Consider the following 6,820-nt stretch of genomic DNA (forward strand, 5'->3'; position numbering starts at 1 on the left):
GAGCCTGACCCTAAGGGCTAGTCTACACTGGCAACGTGAAAACCACCTCCACGAGAGGTATAGCTACCAGTACTGGGAGCACATCTCCCAGCGCTGTCCACTGTCTACACTGGCGCTTTGCAGCGCTGTAACTTGCTGTGCTCTGGTGTGTGTGTGTTTTCACAACCCTGAGCGAGAAAGTTGCAGCACTGTAAAGTGCCAGTGTAGATAAGCCCTGAGACTTCAGTGAGTTGCAGGGGCTAAGGATCTCCCAAAGTAAACCCCAAAATTCTTCAGATAATTTAGGACTGTATCATGAAACATGCAATTGGCATTTTGCACAGAAATGAGTATCAGGATACAGCCAAAAGGCAACAGAGTAAAACTGGCCAAAAACTTTAGATGTCTCTGGAAAAAATAATCTTTGATCCTTTCCAGACTTCTCAGTTTTCAGGCAAACATTTGCTTCATAAATTGTGAGAGTGGTGGTAGTGTCAAGTGGATCTGTTTTTTTCTTTATTTTTCAAACTAGCTAGCCACTCTGAGCCTGCACAGCTGTGCAGAAAATCTTGGTGGTGGGGTTTTTTTTGTTTTTTTGTGTGTTTTTTTTTTTTTAATGAATAAACTCTAGTACATAGTTTGTCACAGTTACCCCTGTGCCCACTTGCAGCAATTTACTTGCATTACCTTTGCTAATTTTCTTTCTTCCCCCCTCCCTTTTTAGTAACTGCTGTATTGTATTATAGCCTTTACATGTAAATTATGCACAGTATTGCAATACTTTTTAAAAATTAGAAATTGACGAAAACATTCAGTGTGGATTAAAATGTTTCCTTTAATATAATCTCCTTTTACACACACTCACACTTTCTCTCTCTTCCCGATCAGCTTGTTGATTTTATTTGTACCTGCTACTTTAATACCAGGATCCTAAGGATGTACTCACCAGAACAGATCCTTTGGCACCTTCGTTTCCCCACCCACTCTATGGATCTAGGCCACCGAAAGCTAAACTCATGACTGCATGTGTCTGTTTATATCTCTACTAGATTCAACAAGCTCTCATGTGGTTAGAGTTTTAAAATACATTTAAGTTAATCTGGTCCTAAATAGTGCAGTGAAATCTATAGTAAAGTAGAGTGAACGTTATGGAATATTCAGCACATAGCAATGTTTTGGTTGCTGTTTGATTTATACTGAACCTCTGCTTGCTGTGAAGCTTTTCTGTAGTGAGAAGACAACGACATCACTATAAGAAGAGTGTGTGTGTGTGTGTGTGTGTGTGTGTGTGTGTGTGTGTGTGTGTGTGTGTGTGTGTGTGTGAGAGAGAGAGAGAGAGAGAGAGAGACCCACACAGAGATAGTCTGATGGTGTCATGTGTACTTGGAACTGTGGCTTGAGCCAATTTGTCATTTGCACAAGGAGGGATGGTGAATAACAAGAATCCAAATCCCTTTGCTGGCTTGGAGCTCCTGATGGGCTGTTTCATTGGTGCCCTGGAAAACTCCAGAATCAGCCGTAATTGCTAATGATAGAGCTCATAGAAATCAGGTCTTCCTGGTAATCCTTTTAAGGAAATCCATATTGTATTTTCTTTATCTTCCATTCCTTCTACAGTAGCTTTCAGATATAAATTAATTTAACAATATTGTATGTGAAAAGGCATATATATCTAAACATATATTAAAATGATAAAAGGGCGCATCTATGTAAGTATAAAATAGTGACTCCTGTGTTTGAGATATTAGCAGCCCAAAAGAACGAGAGAGTTGTTTATCTCTTGTAAAAAGTCAGCGCTGTTAAAAAAAAAATGTATTAGATGTATTTTTTTAATTATTTATTTCTTTGGATCATTTATTTGGTATTTTACATGGCTCCTGCATATCCCTGTGAGAACCACACGTCCCACTGAAATGCAGTCATTCTCCTTGCAAATAATCTCGTAAAATCCTACAGCTTTAAAGAAATATCCCTTCATGTGTGAACGGAGTTGTATATCCCCTTTGTTGTGCTCTTAGGCATGTTTAAAATTCAGTGTCTCCAGTCCAAAGCCACCAGTTTTTGGGACCATTTTTTTTTTTTTTGGTGCGGAGTTTCACAAGTACAGTAACGTCCACACATGAACCCGCTTTGTAGTGTTAACAAGTATGTTTTTGTGATTTGCTTTAGTCCTGTTCACAAATGACATGAAAAATAAAACCAGTTTTGTACTTAATTTGTATATAAAATATATAAAAGAGAAAAATCCATGGCTCACTGTAAAAGCCAAAGGTATTTACTCTTTGGCTTTTTACTTATACTGCATGACTGAAAACATGTGATGATGACAATGAAGATGGTGCTTTGTTCTTTCTGGTACCATTTATTTCAGTGGCAACTTACCCCTTTTCCTCATTTGCCAAGCACCTGTGATGGACACTATTTTGATTTTAACAGTAGAATAATATGCAGTACATATTGTATTGTTATTTCTGTAACTGTTTTGGAGACACAACTGTCCCTTTCCAACACATAATGAAATAAATGCCTTACAACATCTCTTATTTTGCATTCTGTTAATGAGTGGGAAGGGGGAAAGGTGGTTATGGGAAACTCACCTGCAGGATTTTGGATTCCACATCTAATATTGTACTCTTCCCTTTCCAGACTTCCAGTTATTTTGATTGATAATTGTGGACCTACTTGTATTGCCATTGCTAATGAGGGAGGTTTTCCCCCCCCAGTAACACTGGTGGGAAAGTAGGGATATGCATCAAACTTCACTGAGGTTTGGCCCTCAATATAGTCGGAGCCATGTTAGCTACAACTTTGTTTATGGTTGGTGATTGATAGTGCGTTAGTGTGGTTTTCCCTGGATTGTAAAAGAGATGAAAATTGTGGTCTGAGAAGCCTGTTATTAAATTCTGCTGGGCATTAAGTAATGAATAGCACAATTTGGCCAGCAGAAAAAAAATCCCTGTCCATGATGGCAGGGATGTTACAACATTGCTAAGTAGCAAACATTGTTTAAACATGGGTCTTGCTACAAGCATGAACAGGGCCTGCCTGAAATAAAATATGTGGCTTATTTCCTTGTGTACTTTTCACTTTATTCTATAAGCCTGGGCTCCTTAATTGGTGAATTAATGGGATACTGTCCAGTACAACTGAGCATTTACCAACAGCCCCACACTGGTGTCTGAGTTTACCTCCATTTCTTCTTATCCTTAACACTGGGTATTCTTAATTCATCTGTGGCAACAGTCAGCAAATAATGACTTTTTTTTGTTTTCTAGTATAGCTTAAAAATAGTTTTCTTCAGATGGGGGAAATCTCTGAATTCTAAGTACCTTTTATTGCTTTTTACTTGATTAAAAAAAATATGTACCTTTAGGCTTGGAAGGATTTGATTTTTATCTTTAAATGTCAAATTCACTGTTCATACACAAACTGACCCCCCCCCCCAATTTCCATTGATGAGGATCAAAATGTACTGATAGGCAAAGTAGGAAAAATGCTACTTGAGAATTTAGGGTTTGGTTTAAGGATGTTTATTGTGTATATTTTGAAATGTGATGTTGACAGTTTTGTGTTTTAATGGTTATAAACTTTTACTTTTTGAGTTTCACCAACTACTGGCATTAAATAATAATTGTCTGGCTCCTCCCATAATTTCCCACAACTATGAAAATTTAAATTGATAAAAATTGAACAAATGCTTAAAAGTAAATATTGATATCTATTGAAATTATTTTTAAAATGAAAATCAAATTCTCCCAAGCCTCTGTATCTTGCAGGATTCCCTTAAAACATTTGTTCTTCCTTCCATTGCTACCCCAATAAACTAATTGTCTCTGCTTAGCTACCATTATGGAAAGGTCCTGTCGAATTTAATAGAAAATAGCCATCTTTCTGTGGTTTTTTTGAGTCATTCTATAGAAATTGTTATAGTTATATTCTAACAGCACCTGCATTGTTTTAGGCACTGTCCACACAGTCCTTGCCCCAAAGAATTTACAATCTCTTCTAATAACTTCATAGGATGGTTTAAAACAAAAATCCTACATGAAAGCTATAACCCTCTAATAGTCCTTAGCATTTTAGAATAATTTCTATGGAACCCCACTGATTTTTTCTCTAAAATCATTTTTATAATGGATATGGCCCTGTGAGCTAACAGAACACTGGACTAGGGGTCAAGAGTCTTGGGGTCTATTTCCGGGTCAGCCACTGACTTGTGTATGACCTTAAGCGAGTCACTTTCCCTCCCTGTGTCGCTCTTTCCTCTCCCTCCTTTGTTTGTCTTGCCTATCTATAATGTAAGTTCTTCAGGCTCTCCCATGATGTGCATGTATAGGACCTAATGCAGTGGGGCCTTGGTGTTGAATAGAGACACTAGGCACTGGTGCCACATAATTAATAACTATGAGGCTCGTTTTACCCAAACAAAGCATGGAATGTAACCAGTGAGGTTAACTGCAATGCAATCCAGATCGTGGGGTAAAAATCCATTACAAAAAATAAAATTAATAGGCTAAGGGATTTTGTTGTTAAAGAGTCACAGATAGTATATCACAAAAAAACAAAACCTACCTGTTGTACCAGATGTATCTTTTTAAAAAAATTTTATTGCGCTGCAATTCCGACAGTAGGAAAATTACCTTTATACTAGGAACAACTGAATGAGGGTATCTGACTATAAGAAAACTGTACCTTGATTTGGGTAAAAGCTCCATGACAGTGTTCCCTAACCAGTATAAGGCACATGCAAGACTGTATCTGGGTGTGACACACAGGCAAAGAAGTGTCTGCCACAGATTGGAACATCGTTTTAGCCTGCTTTTCCGGTTATTGTAATATGGGGCTGGGGTCAGATGGTGAGGGGATGTCTAAAAAGAGAGAGAACTTTTCCTAAACTCTATCCACAATCCCAGATTAGCTTGATGCATCTGCTAAAATGTTTAACAATTACCTATAAAAAGCAACAAGGAGTCCTGTGGCACCTTACAGACTAACATGTATTGGAGCATAAGCTTTCACGAGTGAATACCCACTTCATCAGGTGTCTGATGTACTGAGTATTCACCCACGAAAGCTTTATACTCCAATACATCTGTTAGTCTATAACGTGCCACAGGACTCCTTGTTCCTTTTTACAGATCCAGACTAACACGGCTACCCCTCTGATACTTGACATCAATTAACTATGTAACCCTGGTGCCATATCTGTCTAGGCATTTATGATACAGTGGTAGCTGTGCCCTTTTAATGTCATTAAGTTTCAGAGTTAGCACCCTTTGAGATGAATGGGACAGTTCAACCCTTTTAGAGCTGTAGTTTGACTGCTGTACTGTAGACTCAGTAAGACACTGCTTCCTCAAGTCATGTTTGAGAAGTTGCCTTTGTGGCTGTAAGGTAAAAGTTTATTTTATAGAATCTGATGTGGCTATGGTATAAGTGCTGGCATGATGTACCACCCTGTCATTAGCTTTGTTTGACCCTGCATGGGTGTATTGTTGTGTAGTGGGACCCTTAGAGGACAAAATATGTCCTCAGTTACACTCCTGGGATGCTCTCTGAAATGTTTGAAGTTGTACATGTGCATCCTGAGGCTAGAATTTGGCCCACAGAATGTGAGATAATTCTGTGAACTTCTTGGCCTAAATTCTGCTCTTAGTTATAATTAAAGTTGTCCAGCTTCCTGGGGATCAGAGTGACTGAAACCAGAATTAGACTTCTTAAGGCTGGGCCTTTTACTGTTGCTGGAAGACTTTCAATAGTTTAATTCTCTGCAAATACAAAAATCACATTCTCATATTTACTAGGGTTTAAAAATTCACTTACAGGAGTCTCACATGCTCCCCACATGACTTCCTTTTAATCCCCAGGCTGACCAATTGTCATAAACAGATAGCTAAGGGTTAATGTCTCTTTCACCTGGAAAGGAGTAACCTGAAACACCTGACCAGAGGACCAATCAGGAAACAAGACTTTTTCAAATCTGGGTGGAGGGAAGTTTTGTGTGTGAGTTCTTTGTTCTTTGTCTTGTGTCTGACCCTCTCGGCTATGAGAGTGATTTTTCTATCTCCAGCTTTCTAATCTTCTGTTTCCAAGTTGTAAGTACAAAGAGATAAGACAGTAGGTTTATATTGTTTGGGTTTTTGTATTTACATGTGTGTAGTTGCTGGAATGTGTTAAATTGTATTCTTTGTGGATAAGGCTGTTTATTCATATTTCTTTTAAGCAATTGACCCTGTATTTGTCACCTTAATACAGAGAGACCATTTTTATGTATTTTTCTTTCTTCTTATAAAGCTTTCTTTTTTAGACCTGTTGGAGTTTTTCTTTAGTGGGAATTCCAGGGAATTAAGTCTGCAACTCACCAGGGAATTGGTGGGAGGAAGAAGTCAGGGGGAAAATCTCTTTGTGTTAGATTTACTAAGCCTGACTTTGCATACCCTCTGGGTGAAGAGGGAAGTACTTGTGTTTCCAGGACTGGAAACGGGGAGGGTGGAGTCCCTCTGTTTAGATTCACAGAGCTTGCTTCTGTGTATCTCTCCAGGAACCCAGGGAGGGAACACCTGGAAGGGAGAAGGGGGGGGGATGGTTTATTCCCCTTTGTTATAAGACTCAAGGAATTTGGGTCTTTGGGGTCCCCAGGGAAGGTTTTTGGGGGGACCAGAGTGCCCCAAAACACTCTAATTTTTTGGGTGGTGGCAGCTTAGTTACCAGGTCCAAGCTGGTAACTAAGCTTGGAGGTTTTCATGCTAACACCCATATTTTGGACGCTAAGGTCCAAATCTGGGAAAAATGTTATGATACCAATTCCTTAAATGTCTAAACTATATTCACGTTGCTTAAC

The sequence above is a fragment of the Gopherus evgoodei genome, chromosome 4 (assembly GCF_007399415.2).
Source record: "Gopherus evgoodei ecotype Sinaloan lineage chromosome 4, rGopEvg1_v1.p, whole genome shotgun sequence".
In the NCBI taxonomy this organism is placed as follows: domain Eukaryota; kingdom Metazoa; phylum Chordata; order Testudines; family Testudinidae; genus Gopherus; species Gopherus evgoodei.